Genomic DNA, 17054 nt, shown 5'->3' with positions numbered 1-17054 from the left:
ACGACACCAAATTGGGGGAGGGCACAATTAATACAAAGGAAGAATGCATCAAAATGCAAGAGAACATTAATAAGCTTGCAGAATGAGCGTGTAATTAGCAAATGAATTTCAATATAGATAAGTGTGAGGTGGTGCATTTTGGTAGGACAAATGAGGAGGCCACATACTACTTGAATAATAAGTCTAAATGGGACAGACGAGCAAAGGGATCTGGGGGTACAGATACACAAATCATTACAAGTAGTGACGCAGGTTCGTAAGGCCATAAAAAAAAGGCAAATCAAGCCCTAGGGTTCATTTCTAGAGGGATAGAATTGAAAAGCAAAGAAGTTATGTTAAATTTGTGCACACCTTGGTTAGACCACACTTGAGTACTGTGAACAGTTACTGTCTCCAAATTATGAAAAAAAGAGAGGTATTGGAGTGAGTGCAAAAAAGATTCACTAAGATGATACCAGAGCTGTGAGGATATCCTTATTGGGAAAGGCTGAACAGGCTGGGCTCTTCTCTCCAGCAAAGAGAAGGCCGAGCAGAGACCTGATGGAGGTCTTTAAAATAATGATAGGGTAGATGGGGAGAAAATATTTTAATTTCTGAGGAAGTCCAAAACTAGAAGTCATAAATATAAAAGTCGCTAATAAATCCAGTAGGGAATTCAGGAGAAACATCTTTACCGAAAGAGTGGTAAGAATGTGGAACGCGCCACCACAAGGAGCAGTTGAGGCGAATAGCATAGATGCATTTAAGGGGAAGCTAAATAAGCACACGAGGGAGAAAGGAATTGAAGGGTATTCTGGTAGGGTTAGATGGTGGAAGGAGGGAGGGAGCATAAATGTCGGCATAGACCAGTTGGTCCAAATGGCCTGTTTCTGTGCTGTAGTTTTGATGTAATTCAAATTAAATATTTTAATAAGACTCTCACCTGTTATGAGCAGGAGCGTTGCCACCCATTTCAAAGCCCGCTCGAAAGTTGGGTGGGCCTCGGGCAGTCAGAGGGTGGTAGGACTTTTTTTTTTTAATTTTGCCTGACCCGTTTTTCAGCATTTAGGGGGCGGAAAGCGGATGAAAATCGCCCTCAGAATTGATTAGAGCATTTGAAATAGAAATTAACTGCCAGCTAAAAAGGTGACTCAGAATTATGAAAGCTGATACAAATCAGGGAAAAACACTATTAAACCTATCTGGTGGAGAGACTAGAGGAGCTGGGATTGTTCTTAGAGCAGAGAAGGGTAAGGGGAGATTTAATAGACATGTTCAAAATTATGAGGGATTTTGATAGAGTAGGGAGGGAAAAACTGTTTCCACTGGCAGGAGGGTCAGTAACCAGAGGACACAGGTTTAAGATAATTGGCAAAAGAACCAGGGGGGAGATGAGGAAACATTTTTCTTTCAACGCAGCAAGTTGTTATGATCTGGAATGCACTGCCTGAAAGAATGGTGGACGCAGATTCAATAGTAACTTTCAAAAGGGAATTGGATGTATGCTTGAATAGGAAAAAAAAAAATCGCAGGGTTATGGGGAAAGAGCAGGAGAGTGGGACTAATTGGATACCTCTTTCAAAGAGCCGACACATGCACGATGGGCCGAATGGCCTCCTTCTGTGCTGTATGATTCTATGAAACCATAATTCTGTGCAACAATTTGTTTTTTTTAAAAAAGGTACAGTTGATGACCTTCATTCTTTGAGCCCAATAAAGACTTGTATGTAGCAGATCCTTGAATAAGCCCACAGGTAGCCTCCGTGCCTCTCCTGGCATTCTCCGAAGGGCTTATGAAAGCTTTTGTCACTGTCGCCTTACGAGCAACAATGCCAACTTCCCTAAACTTCTCTCTCATTGACCTTCCCACCCAGCATACCCAATGGGGGCTAACCTCACCAACCTCCTTCCCATTCCACTCATCCCACCCACCACTGCCCCCAACAGACCATCAATCACCACCCCTCTCTGCATCTCCCTCCAGAATGTCCATTCACTCATTAACAAGGCCCTTGCCATACACGGCCTTATTGTGGATGTGTATTGACATCCTTGCCCCCTTACCAAAGCCTCCCTGCCTGACTATACTTTTCACCACCTGCCCCGACCAAGTGGCAACATGGCCCTTCTCACCAAGTCATACCCTTTTTTCTCCCCCTACTCCTTCAAGTATGTTCTCCTCCTTCAAGTACTTCACCTCTCCTTTAAAATTCTCATTGTTTACCAACCAGCTGCAGCTAACCCTCAGGTTTTAACTCAAGATACCTCCTTTCTTCCCTCAGCTGCTGCACTGAGAAACTAATCATCCTCGATTTCAATCTCCACCTCAGCTCCTCTTGCCCTCTCTTCTCTGAATTCACTGCCCTCCTGTGATCCCAAAACCTCTCTTTCCATACAAAAGCTCCCATCCATATTCACGGCCATCCCCTCAACCTCACCATCTTCCATGGCATCTCCACTCCTTTGATCACTGACAAGGCCATCTCTGGCCACTTTCTTGTATCCCTCACCATCTATATCCCCCTACTCCCTTCCAACCCTGCTTCCTTCTGTGTCTGTCCAGGAAAAAAAATTCTCCCACAAGTTGCTTACAGTTGCAATTTGAAATATCCAACTGTCTAGCCTTTGGCATGCAATTCACTGCAATACTTCTGCAGCTGTTGATTAGCTCCACCACTTCCTTACCTTCACCTTTGATGCATTTGTTCCCAGCAAAACCTTAACAATCTCCCATCCTGATTGTTCCCCCAGTACTCTTTCTCAAGTTCAACGGGCATAGACTTGATGGTAAATGTCACAAACCAGCTTAGCCATCCATCTCCAGATCTGACTGGACCATCAATCTCCCCTAGGCCTCACACTCCTCTGTCAAAACCATTCACTATTCTAGGATAATATTCGAAGATAACCCCTGGCTTCTTTTCTCCACAAGCAACAACCTCCTTAAACTCCTCTCCCCTTCCCCCACCTCTAACAAGTGCTGGGAACTCATGGATTTCTTTGTCATCAAGAAAGAGACCATCCATTCAGCTGCCTCTGCCGCTTTTCTTCCCCCTTTGCTTTTCCCACTAAGCCAAACCTCCCCCAAGTCCTGAACCTCCAACTCTCTGTTTTTTTTCCCCATCTTCCCACACCCATACCCTCCAAACTCATCTCGACCGCTTTCCCACTAAACAGATGATCACCCAACTTCCCTTCCCAGCCCCAATGCTAGCTGACATTGTAAATGATTCCCTTTCTTCGGGCACTTTCCCCTCCCTTTCAAATCCACCTCAAAAATCCACCCTGGACCCCGCTGGCTTTGCAAACTACCTCCGCCCTTTTTTTACTCTCCAAAATCCTGTTCCTCCAACAGCACCAAAATAACCCTAACCAAAGTCACGAATGGCATTATCTGTGATTGTGATACATTATCCCTCCTCATCCTCCTCGACCTACCTGCAGCCTTTGATACAGTCAACCACACTATCCTCCCCGTGTACCTCTCCTCCTTAGATCAGTTCATTGGGACTGCCCTCGCTTCATTCCACTCTTAACTACCAATCATAGCAGAGCATCTCTACTAACGGCATCTTTTCCCACACCAGTACCATCACCTTGCAAGTCCACCAAGGATCCATACATGGCCACTTCCTCTTCCTCAGCTACACGGTACCCTTGGCAACATCATCTGCAAACACGGGGTCTGCTCTGACACGTTTGCTGACAACACCCAGCTCTACCGCTCGATCACATCTCTCAACATCTACACAGCCTTTGTGCGGTCAGCCTACTTGTCTAATATCCAGTCTTGGATGAGTTACAATTTATTCTCGTTAAACACTGGAAAGACCAAAACAATCATCTTCAGTCCCCATCTCAAACTCCACACCTTTGACACCATAACCCACCCCGGCAACTACCTCAGGCAGACCAAAACTGTTTGCAACCTTGGTGTCTTACGAGATGCTGAGCTCAGCTTCTGCCCCCATATCCTCACCACCACAAAGACTACCTATATTTCCATAACATTACCCGCCTCCACCCCTACCTCAGCGCATCTGCTGCTGACACCCTCGTCAATGTCTTTGTCAATTCCAGACTCAAATATTAAAATGCTCTCCTGGCTCACCTCCCATTCCCCAACCTCTAAACTTCAGCTTATCCAAAACTCTGCTGCCCCCTCCTGTCCCACATGAAATCCCCGATTTTAACGGGGTGGGGGTCAGGTGGGCGGGGCCAAGACGGACAGCAAACTCCTCAACCTCACCAGCATGAGGCCCGGAAGATTTTGTGGCACCAAGGAGCCCTAGTAAAATTGAAGTCAATGGGAATCAGGGGGAAAACTCTCCAGTGGCTGGAGTCATACCTAGCACAAAGGAAGATGTAAGGAATCATACAACACCAGGTTATAGTCCAACAGTTTTATTTGAAAATCACAAGCTTTCGGAGCTTACCTCCTACGTCAGGTGAGTGAAGGGTTCTAAAAACGCATAGCATATATTAGGCTGGGAGACGATCACAGCAATCAAAGGTGTCGTTGGTGTTCAGACAGGTTAGCCACGGAAAACATTACATCCCAGTATACTGAATACACAATGGGTCAGATTACAAAGACAGAGAGAGAAAGAGACCCGAGAGAAAGAGCAGAGAGAGAGAGAGAGAGAGAGAGAGAGAGAGAGAGAGAGAGAGAGAGAGAGAGAGAATGTCCAGTTGTTTTAAAAACAGATAACTTTTTTTTCCGCTGGTGGGGTTACGTGTAGCGTGACATGAATCCAAGATCCCGGTTGGGGCCGTCCTCATGGGTGCGGAACTTGGCTATCAATTTCTGCTCGACAATTTTGCGTTGTCGTGTGTCTCGAAGGCTGCCTTGGAGAACGCTTACCTGAAGATCGGTGACTGAATGTCCCTGACTGCTGAAGTGTTCCCCGACTGGGAGGGAACCCTCCTGTCTGGCAATTGTTGCGCGGTGTCCGTTCATCCATTATCGCAGTGTCTGCATGGTCTCGCCAATGTACTATGCTCCGGGGCATCCTTTCCTGTAACGTATGAGGTAGACAACGTTGGCCGAGTCACAGGAGTATGAACCATGTACCTGGTGGGTGGTGTCCTCTCGTGTGATGGTGGTATCGGTGTCGATGATCTGGCATGTCTTGCAGAGGTTGCCGTGGCAGGGTTGTGTGGTGTCGTGGACGCTGTTCTCCTGAAAGCTGGGTAATTTGCTGCGAACGATGGTCTGTTTGAGGTTGGGTGGCTGTTTGAAGGCGAGTAGTGGAGGCGTGGGGATGGCCTTAGCGAGGCGTTCGTCGTCGATGACATGTTGAAGGCTGCGGAGAACGTGGCGTAGTTTCTCCGCTCCGGGGAAGTACTGGACGACGAAGGGTACTCTGTTGGTAGCGTCCTGTGTTTGTCTTCTGAGGAGGTCTATGCGATTCTTTGCTGTGGCCCGTCGGAACTGTAGATCGACGAGTCGAGTGTCATATCCCGTTCTTACGAGGGTGTCTTTCAGCGTCTGTAGGTGTCCATCGCGTTCCTCCTCATCTGAGTAGATCCTGTGTATTCGCAGGGCCTGTCCATAGGGGATGGCCTCTTTGACGTGGTTAGGGTGGAAGCTGGAAAAGTGGAGCATCGTGAGGTTGTCCGTGGGCTTGCGGTAGAGTGAGGTGCTGAGGTGCCCGTCTTTGATGGAGATTCGTGTGTCCAAGAAAGAAACTGATTCTGAGGAGTAGTCCATGGTGAGCTTGATGGTGGGATGGAACTTGTTGATGTTATCGTCTCTTCAGTGATTCTTCGCCGTGGATCCATAGGAAGAAAATGTTGTCAATGTATCTGGTGTATAGCGTTGGTTGGAGGTCCTGTGCAGTGAAGAAGTCGTGCTCGATCTTGTGCATGAAAATGTTGGCGTATTGGGGTGCGAATTTGGTCCCCATGGCTGTTCCGTGTGTTTGGGTAAAGAACTGGTTATCGAAGGTGAAGACATTATGATCCAGGATGACGTCTGGAGATTGGCTGTTGTTGGTGTTGAGTACTGAGGCTATTGCAGCGATGCTGTCATCGTGGGGGATACTGGTGTAGAGTGCCGAGACGTCCATCGTGGTGAGAAGTGTTCCTGGTTCAACTGGTCCGTGGGTGCTGAGTTTTTGTAGGAAGTCTGTCGTGTCGTGACAGAAGCTGGGGGTTCCCTGTACGATGGGTGTCAGGATGCCCTCGACGTATCCAGAGAGGTTCTCACACAGGGTTCCGTTGCCTGATACGATAGGACGTCCGGGTGTGTTGGCTTTGTATATCTTTGGGAGGCAGTAGAAGTCTCCACAGCAAATTACCCAGCTTTCAGGAGAACAGCGTCCACGACACCACACAACCCTGCCACGGTAACCTCTGCAAGACATGCCAGATCATCGACACAGATACCACCATCACACGAGAGGACACCACCCACCAGGTACATGGTTCATACTCCTGTGACTCGGCCAACGTTGTCTACCTCATACGTTGCAGGAAAGGATGCCCCGGAGCATGGTACATTGGCGAGACCATGCAGACACTGCGATAACGGATGAACGGACACCACGCAACAATCGCCAGACAGGAGGGTTCCCTCCCAGTCGGGGAACACTTCAGCAGTCAAGGACATTCAGCCACCAATCTTCAGGTAAGCGTTCTCCAAGGCAGCCTTCGAGACACACGACAATGCAAAATCGTCAAGCAGAAATTGATAGCCAAGTTCCGCACCCATGAGAACAGCCCCAACCGGGATCTTGGGTTCATGTCGCGCTACACGTAACCCCACCAGCAGAAAAAAAAGTTATGTTTTTAATACAACTGGACATTCTCTCTCTCTCTCTGCCTTTCGGGTCTCTTTCTCTCTCTGTCTTTGTAATCTGACCCATTGTGTATTCAGTATACTGGGATGTAATGTTTTCCGTGACTAACCTGTCTGAACACCAACGACACCTTTGATTGCTGTGATCGTCTCCCAACCTAATATAAGCCATGTGTTTTTAGAACCCTTCACTCACCTGACGACGGAGGTAAGCTCCGAAAGCTTGTGATTTTCAAATAAAACTGTTGGACCATAACCTGGTGTTGTAAGATTCCTTACATTTGTCCACCCCAGTCCATCACCGGCATCACCACATCACAAAGGAAGATGGTAGTGGTTGGAGGCCAATCATCTCAGCCCCAGGACATTGCTGCAGGGGTTCCTCAGGGCAGTGTCCTAGGCCCAACCATCTTCAGCTGCTTCATCAATGAACTTCCCTCCATCATAAGGTCAGAAATAAGGATGTTCGCTGATTATTGCAGAGTGTTCAGTTCCATTCGCAACCCCTCAGATAACGAAGCAGTCCGTGCCCGCATGCAGCAAGACCTGGACAACATCCAGGCTTGGGCTCATAAGTGGCAAGTAACATTTGCGCCGGACAAGTGCCAGGCAATGACCATCTCCAACAAGAGAGAGTCTAACCACTTCCCCTTGACATTCAACGGCATTACCATCGCCGAATCCCCCACCATCAACATCCTGGGGGGTCACCATTGACCAGAAACTTAATTGGACCAGCCACATAAATACTGTGGCGACAAAAGCAGGTCAGAGGCTGGGTATTCTGTGGCGAGTGACTCACCTCCTGACTCCCCAAAGCCTTTCCACCATCTAAAAGGCACAAGTCAGGAGTGTGATGGAATACTCTCCACTTGCCTGGATGAGTGCAGCTCCAACAACTCTCAAGAAGTTCGACACCATCCAGGACAAAGCAACCCGCTTGATTGGCACCCCATCCACCACACTAAACATTCACCCCCTTCACCACTGGTGCACCGTGGCTGCAGTGTGTACCATCCACAGGATGCACTGCAGCAACTTGTCAAGGCTTCTTCAACAGCACCTCCCAAACCCACGACCTCTACCACCTAGAAGGACAAGGGCAGCAGGCACATGGGAACAATACCACCTGCATGTTCCCCTCCAAGTCACACACCATCCCAACTTGGAAATATGTCGCCGTTCCTTCATCATCGCTGGGTCAAAATCCTGGAACTCCCTACCTAACAGCATTGTGGGAGAACCTTCACCACGCGGACTGCAGCAGTTCAAGAAGGCGGCTCACCACTACCTTCTCAAGGGCAATTAGGGATGGGCAATAAATGCTGGCCTTGCCAGCGATGTTCACGTCTCATGAACTAATTTTTAAAAAAATTTTACCTCCTGGGCCTCATCTGCATAGCAACATTCAGTCTCCCACTCGAAAATGAAAAGAAGCGGCAGCCGGTTTGCGGGAGCAGAATGTCAGTCAGCAGGAGGTAGCCGCCAGGGACTGAAGGAACGGTCCCCGGCACTCGGCTAAGTCACAGGAAGAGGGTTCGGGAGGGCCTCACGATTGGGGGGTGGGGGGTGGGGGGTGGGGGGTGGGGGGTCAGCCCGGGAAAGGGTAGGCCTAATCTTTCTGTGTTGGGCCTGGGAGCATTCTGTGGGACTCCAGTGTAACAGTCCGAGATTGGGGAAAGAAGCCATTGCATGAGATTCTCTGGCCACTACTGGATAGGTAAGAGTGGAACCAAGCAAGGGCAGTCCCACTCAGCTGGACAACGGAGGGGAGGCACTGGAGGTAGATGGTGTGGTCAACCATGTCAAAGGCTGCAGAGAGGTCGAGAAGGATGAGGAGGGATAATGCACCCTGGTCACTGAGGATGCCAGTTGTGACTTTAACCATGGCCGTTTCAGTGCTGTGACGGGGCGGAAACCTGATTGGAGAGGTTCAAACATGGGGTTGTGGGAAGGATAGGCACGGATTTGGGAGGCGACTACGCGTTCAAGGAGAGGAAAAGGGAGTTTGGAGATAGAGCCATAGTTTACAAGGGCAGAGGGGTCAAAGGTGAGTTTTTTGAGGAGTGGTGATTTAAAAGGGAATGGGAAAGTACCTGAGGAGAGGGAACCATTTACAATATCATCTAGCATAGGGGCCAGGAAAGGAAGTTAGGTGGCAATTTAATGGGAATAGGGTTGAGAGAGTAGGAGGTGGGTCTGATGGACAAGATGAGCTCAGAGAGGGCATGAGGAGAGATAGGAGAGAAACCAGAAAGATGCACGTCCAGGGCTCAGGTTGGTCAACACCATGCCCAAGCGGCCATTCTTCCTTTATGAGCCTTAACACCTGAATGATGGCTGGCCATTCAATCCTGGGGAGCAGCAATTGAAGCCCATACACGTGCACACTGTCCAGTAGGGGTCACTGAATTATGATCAGGAGTAAGAGCCTTCACAGTTTATCCCTCCATAACTTGGGCACACAGAGTCAATAAAGTCCAGTTTAAGACTGGCTAACTCAACATATATCAACGATTTAGCCTCGGACCTTTCAGGTCCTTATGACTCAAAATGTTATACCAAGTGAGATATTTATACATTGAGCCGTTAGGGGCATTCACATATGTATTTATATATTTAATTTAAGTAAAGTCTGACACAAATCAGTAACGCAATACTAAATCACTAGGTCACATCATCTTACAAACACAGTAAAATTCAAATTTCTTAGTATAGTCTTTTAAAAGATAATTAAAATCAAACTTGAAAATTCTATTCTTATTGCAAAAAAAATGGCACAGCAAAGTGTAGAATTACTGGTTCCCTATTATCAGTATGTAAATGTGTGAATTCAGCCTTTGCTGTCGGACGGTTGTGAAGAAAACAGAGCACTATGATCTTATGGGAGTCGGTAAAGAATTCTTCTATTAAGGGAGAAAAATCAACAAAACAAAACATATTTAAAATTACTGATTTGTTTTGATAAAGTTTATTTTTTCTCCGAAAAAGTCATTCATTCAAAAAGAATTCATATAACAGAACACTCAATTTAGACTCGTTATTTTTCTCTCTTTTTTTTTGTACACAGTACTGGTAAACAAATATTAGCCATGAGCTATCGACCCAGCTTAAATACATCTACGTACCATATATCATATATTTTTACGGAAAGGCAGCAAGTTGAATGCTCGGATTTCGAGGCTGCAAGTTCTGGCCTTTACATTCAGGTCTGCGGCGAAGTGGTTACCTGATAGCCTTTAGTGCAGACATGTGTGTTCGCCCAGTAACTCGACACGTTGAAAATGAATGCACGGAGTAAAAGTAATTGGCAATATTGCTGCACACTTCACCAGTGTCGCTGCCTCCTCCTCTCGGCAGCAACACATCAACCCGGGACTGCGCGAGAGCCGCCGGTGCTCAATCAGTGTTCGGCTCCCCCTGTGCCGTCACAGCCGTTGCTTAGCAACCCAGGACGCAGACCGGGCCGTCACGAGCCTGTCTGGCCAACAGGTGGCGCCTTCTCACTGCCGGCTCTGCAAATGATTGTTTTTGTTCAAGGCCCTTAAAAAGGTGGGGGAGGGTTAGGCATAAACGTGTCCCATTTTTACAGAACGGTGGGGCCCACCCATGTCATCTCGACAGATCAATTAAAAAGAAACCCAATTAAATCATAATTTTATTGATTGTGTCTATTAGTTTTTTTATTCGTTCATGGGATGTGGGCGTCGCCGGCCAGGCCGGAATTTATTGCCCTTCCCATTTGCCCTTGAGGCGGTGGTGGTGAGCCGCCTTCTTGAACCGCTGCAGTCCGTGCGGTGACGGTTCTCCCACAGTGCTGTTAGGTAGGGAGTTCCAGGATTTTGACCCAGCGATGATGAAGGAACGGCGATATATTTCCAAGTCAGGATGGTGTGTGACTTGGAGGGGAATTACAGGTGGTGTTGTTCCCATGTGCCTGCTGCCCTTGTCCTTCTAAGTGGTAGAGGTCGTGGGTTTGGGAGGTGCTGTCGAAGAAGCCTTGGCGAGTTGCTGCAGTGCATCCTGTGGATGGTGCACACTGCAGCCACGGTGCGCCGCTGGTGAAGGGAGTGAATGTTTAGGGGGGGGTGAATGGGGTAACAATCAAGCGGGCTGCTTTGTCCTGGATGGTGTCGAGATTCTTGAGTGTTGTTGGAGCTGCACTCATCCAGGCAAGTGGAGAGTATTCCAACACACTCCTGATTTGTGCCTTGTCGATGGTGGATATTATGCACTCCAGTCCCTGCGGTGCCCACCGCTCATGTAAAGCCTCAAGCATACTGGCAGACACCATGTGCTCCTTCTCCAGGGTCACCCAGGTGCAAAGAATACCACAGAAGAAAGGCAGACAGCCGGAGCACCCATGGGCCACGTCTAGCCTGGACCTGTAGATGCCCACCTTGGCCAGGTGGCAAATGATCAATTATTTTAACCTTGGAGCAAGCATATAAGCAAATAGTTGCTGAACCTTTTTTGAGTATCAATGCCAGACCTTCCAACCTGAGAGTGAAGACTTAGCCAAGTGCTGAAAAGCTTGACCCACAGCCAAATTGCTCAGTTTGGAGGTCCATAATGACCTCAAGAAATTGTGATACATGGACCTGCACACAGTAGGTTCAATGTGAATAAGTATAATGTATATATCATAGGACAATAAAACGACAGTGAACAGAAAATAAATCAATGTAATATTCCAAATAAAAAGCTGGAACTATATATGAGAATAAATATGACTGACTTTCATAATAAATGTTATGGTAATGTTAGTCACTGGAAAAGATTTCCGTGCTTAAAAACACGTGCTCTTTATTTTTTAGCTATTTTAACTAACTACATGCAGCTGTGAATCTACAAATATCTCCAGGTCAGAGGGAACTGCCAGGGAACTTCCTGGACTTGACTGGAACAAAGTTATTACAAGAAGGATACAATTACAACAACTTGCACTAATATGACAAAGTAAAATGTCCCAAGTTAGGTTTGTCCTGGAGTCTCTAGGAATGAAATATTAATCTTCTGGACACTGCTGCGAGCAACCCAGGAGAAAAATCATAGGGACATTAAAAAAAAGTGTTTTTTCATTTTCTTTAAACACTTTCATTTATTAGTTATAAAAATATTGGAGATGGAAAAATAGGCTGTTTGACTGGGTGGGGTGGTTGGAGACGGGAGGTCATGTGATGAAACTTCCAGGAACTTATCCAGCCAGAGTTGGCAATCCTATCGCAATTTTCTTCACAAGGACAATTGGACACAGCAGAATTTCGAAGATGACCAAAGGCATGCATGAAGAAGTAGGCTTTGAGGAAGCTTTTAAAGATTGGAGAGATCCAATGAGGCAAAGGGGTTTAAAAGACGATTGCAGAATGCAGGTGTTTAATGGTTGAAGGCTCTATGGAGCAGAGGAAAAGGGGGAATCACATAGTCGAACAGAGTCAGAAGATTGGAGGGTGCATTGCTGGGATTTTGGACTGGAGGAGATTGTAGGCGGTAGGTTGAAGCAAGAACATAGATGTATTATAAACAAAATGAGGATTTTTAAATCAATGTGCTGGATGAAAGAGCATCATGGGAGGTCGGCAAGAGCGGGGATAATAAATGAGCAGAACTTAGTGTGGGAGAAGATGTGCTTGGCGGAGGTCTAGATGAGTTAGGTGGAGCTTGGGACGCTGGCGAGGATAGCATTGAGAAAGTTGAGCCTGGAGGTGATAAAGACTTAAATGAGTGTTTCTGCTATGTTGGGCGTGAGGTAGACAATCTTAGTGAAGGGCTGAATGTGGAGTTTGAAATAAATAAATGAGATGCTTTTTATTTCAATTTGCTATGGAAATCAATGACAAAAGTAGGAATCCACTACAACTAGCAAGAAAAATGTAAAACCAATTTAAACGTTTATTTACCAGCTAGTTATTACTTGATACTCCCTACGGGTGAAGTCCTTCTTCATTCTTTGCATTTAAACTTTAAGCAGCGGTCTGCTTTACTATCCAAGCCCATCCTATTCTCCAGTCTTTCTTATGTGCCGATTGGTGAATAAATCCACTGTGTACCACTTCTGCACTGTTGAGATTGGCAAGCTTCTGACAAGACTGCACTAACAATCCTGCCAGAATAGTTGGATGGTTCACAAGGTAACTGGGAACGGGGAAGAACTTGTGCATGTGGCCCATAAGCATAAAAAGCCAGTGATTCATTCATATCCTGGGGGGCGGGGTGGATGTGGTATCTAAAAATTACATATTTCATCCTATTTCACTGTTCCAGTTTCCCAAAAATTGGGTCAGCACATTTGAACATTCCTGGGGGAACTATTCAAGTCTCTGCTACTTGCACCATTCATTAATATGCTGGGACATAGATTTATGTTTGAACAGTGATCAAGAATTGAATTTGTAATGAATAAAATGAATATTAGATAAGTATATAAATCTTAATATAAGTAATTAAGAACCTGAAAAAGCAACAATTGTTAAAGGTTACTTGATAATTCTGCATTAATGATGCAGTGAAAGAACTCAAGAATACTTTCAATTTATTTCTATCCAGTGTGTACTTTCATGTGGGTCTTATTGTAGGAACTATTCTGAACTTTTCCACTTAAATTCAAATAATGTTTCTTTAATCTTTAGTAATGAAACAAAGGAGCATGATGTCCATGTATGAGCCGTGAGGCATTATTGTGTACTGACTGGGGAAGAAGGAAACATTTTACCTTCCAACTCCAAGTTGAGAAGAGGCTATAGTATTTTTCAGCAATCCATGTAAGAGAACTGACTCCACAAGGGACTGGGTGGTATGGTGGATTAATCACATTCTGAGACTTGAGTTCAAAGCCAATCCAAACCGATGGGATTAAAAACTCCTCTGTCTGCTGCTTCTAAAGGTTCGACATGAAATGAATTTGGAGGCACTCAATCTAGTTCTTCATGGGTTTGGGCCCAAAGTATAAGCCACACCTAATTTGATACTGAATTATCAGTATCACGCAGAGGGCCGAATGATGTGGGGAATAGCAAAGTGCCACACTCGTGCAGTAGAGGGTTCTTTTTGGACTTTGGAACTAAGGCACATTTTTGGGGCAAAGTAGAGGGAGGTAGGGAATACCATATTTCATTGCGATATACCAGACCGGTGACTGGTTGATTCTGACTTTGACAGGGCATATAATGAGGATTGTTCCCTTCCTCAGCAAAAACAACCCTTACTTTGATCAGTCTTTAGTCCACAAAAAAAATTAATTAGTCAGTTTCTGCCAGTTGTCACGGATATCGGATGCATTTTATAGTGCACTGTATAAATGCAGATCCCTGAAAATGTCTTTATGTAATTTCAATTGTCACTCCCAACCCAATTGAATCTACAATTAGCATTTGTCTTTATTTCATCATCACACTTGTTTTCCAAGGACTCTCATCTTACTGAACAATAGTCATTGCACTCAAAATCATTCATTGTATAAAACATTTTGAGACGTTTTCAAGTGATAAGGTGTTACATAAATACAATTTTATTTATTATCCTCAGATTTCCTCTTTCAGATGAAAAAAGGTGAACAGGCCATGGGTTTCTCCATGATTTCAATATTAATGTCATGGCTTAAGTCTAAGCCTAACCTGCCAGTCCAATTTAGCAATGGCCCCATGCAAGTGATTGCTCCGGTAGACCATAAAATATAATCTGATTGCAATACATGCTCAATAAACTGCATTTATGCACACAAGGGGCTTACTACACGAACATGTTCCTTACCTACAAAGGTTTCCTACAAGTCAAGGTCATTTGGGATAATGTTGCTGGATCTGTATTTTAAAGACCAAGGGCATTTGTCAGCTACTGGTCCTTCTGCCAAAGGTATACTGGGATGTCACTTTAGAACTAGCTGGCTGGAAATATGTGTACAGTGGAAGCGAGTGTCATTAATGTCCATTGCCAGTCATAAACTCATTAAACTCATTATGTATGGCAAGCACAGTCAGTAAATTGCTGTTGTTAAAGCTATATTGGTATGCATGGCCAACATAACGGTATTGGTTTAAACACCTATGAGTTATCAATATCAATTTAAAGTGGTTACCTCATACAAATATAATATTGCATTGACCTATAGCCTATGAGTGTTTTAAGCTGTTCTGTTCTACATATTAATTCTGCAAGTGATTAGATTATTAGTTTTAGTAAGATACTAAATGGGTAGAATTCATTTCTAATTTAAAAAAGTAGTGGAAGCATAATCTATAGTAACTTTCAGAAGGGACTTGGATACATACTTGAAAAGGAAAAATTTGAAGGGCTATGGGGAAAGAGCAGGGGAGTCGGACCAAGTGGATAGCTCTTTCAGAGCTGGCGCAGGCACAATGGGCTGAAAGGTCTCCTTCTGTGATGTATCATTCTGATTCTATGTAGCAGCTTTTTTTTACAATAACCTTACTACAGTTAATAGCAATCAGCATTTTCATAAATAGTACAAGTGTTTTATATTCACTGCTGAACACTTGGTTTGTATATTTTCTCATTCTAGCATTAATATTATGAAAGTTGTGTATTTTAAAATTGTGGATAGTTTTTATTTAATCCTTAGTAGACTTTGTGCTCATTATGGTAAGAGATCTCTCCCAACCAAAAAAAAAGAAAATATCAGTTTACATATTTCAAAAATAGGAGGTTCAAATTACTACTTAGGATTTAGGCAGTTGGCCCACATTGATAGCATATATTTTATGCTTAAGGGGCAGGATTGTTATATTTTATTCAGGAGATAGGTTTTTTATCAAAAGAAATGAAACTTAATTGAATACATGGACTAACTTTAGCTTTTTTTATATCCAATCAGTAGTTGATGCAATCCAGTCATGGCCGGCGCGGACACGATGGGCCGAAGGGCCTCTATCCGTGCTGTATAACTCTATGACTCTATAACTATCATTATGGAGGTTATCATGTGACCACAATTAACTAGCTTACATTATCTTTTATTTAAGAAAAGTCATACTGTGGATCCCTGAATCTTTGCAAGCATTGTATTTTTATTTCTTAAAATGCATTTGTAGCCATCCACTTTGGGAATCTAATTTCACAAACTGCACTACCACTACGTGCCTGCTTGTGGTGCTGATGAACTGTTAGAATTCTGCATCGTTTTTTTTATAAGATGCAAATACTGGAAACCTGAAATAAAACAGAAAATGCTACAAACACACAGCAGATTTATCACCATTTGAAGAAAGGTTAATGTTGTGGAGAAGACCCAGGTTGGTTCTGACAAAGAATCTCCACCCAAAATGTTAATCTGTCTTTTCTCTTTTCAGACACTGATGGTCCAGTTGTATATTTGCAATATTTTCTGTTTTTTTTTTAGGATTTTGTAATTTCAGCAATGCCCAGAAGTGATATAGCAACCTTAATTTGATTTTTTCTTTCATCCATTTATTTGTCTTTGGCCTGGCCATAGATTTTGCGATAATTTCATAAACATGCAATTCAAATGAGGTTGACTGCGTATATGTTTTCCTTTTTTTTCTCATGCTGGGGTACAATTCAACAGGCATCCATAGCTCAGTCTAGCAGCCATTTTTCATGTGGACAGTTAGTGACAGCAGGCTGCTCAATTGTGGGGCACCACATTCCTATCCAAACCTGTTTTCATCTACTATGCATGCTTTTCAACAGGGACCACTATAGATAGCGATCAGGACCACGACCTCAGCTGATTTTCTCACTGCTTAGCCCAGGGTTTCCAAAGCCGATTATAGTACCCTGATCACCACCCTGGCAGAGATCAGTCAAGTCAGCACAGGCCAGGGATCAAGCCCAGTTCCTTTTTGTCTGTATGCCTCAGTGTCATACTAAGTGGTGCATTTACCCAGTGAGACTAGTAGCCCTTCAGAGAATATTTATAAAGGGCTATAGTGAGAGCTATTGTTGTTGGAAAAATAACACTGTGCAAAGTTTTCAAAGTTAAAAATCAAATCTGTGCCTGAATATCAATGTTTATTCAGTCTTTGCCACCTCTACATCCTTAAAAAATAGCAAAACAATACTACGTTCCATAGTTTTGCTGATATTATACAACTGAAGAATTCAAAGACCAATTGCCTAATGAGTTTCTGGTTCATAATTCTCAGTTTATATAACAGAACACTTCTGATGACATTATATGAAATCCTGAAATAAGATCTGTGGATTGATTCTCTTTAAATGTTTATTAATAGCTTTCAAATCAGCATTTAAAAAAAAATATAAAATGTACAGATACGATTTGGCAAAAAGAACATTG

Source organism: Heptranchias perlo, chromosome 1 (genome assembly GCF_035084215.1).
Source record: "Heptranchias perlo isolate sHepPer1 chromosome 1, sHepPer1.hap1, whole genome shotgun sequence".
NCBI classification, from domain to species: domain Eukaryota; kingdom Metazoa; phylum Chordata; class Chondrichthyes; order Hexanchiformes; family Hexanchidae; genus Heptranchias; species Heptranchias perlo.
The sequence above is the reverse complement of the archived record's forward strand: the minus strand, read 5'-3'. Positions refer to the sequence as shown.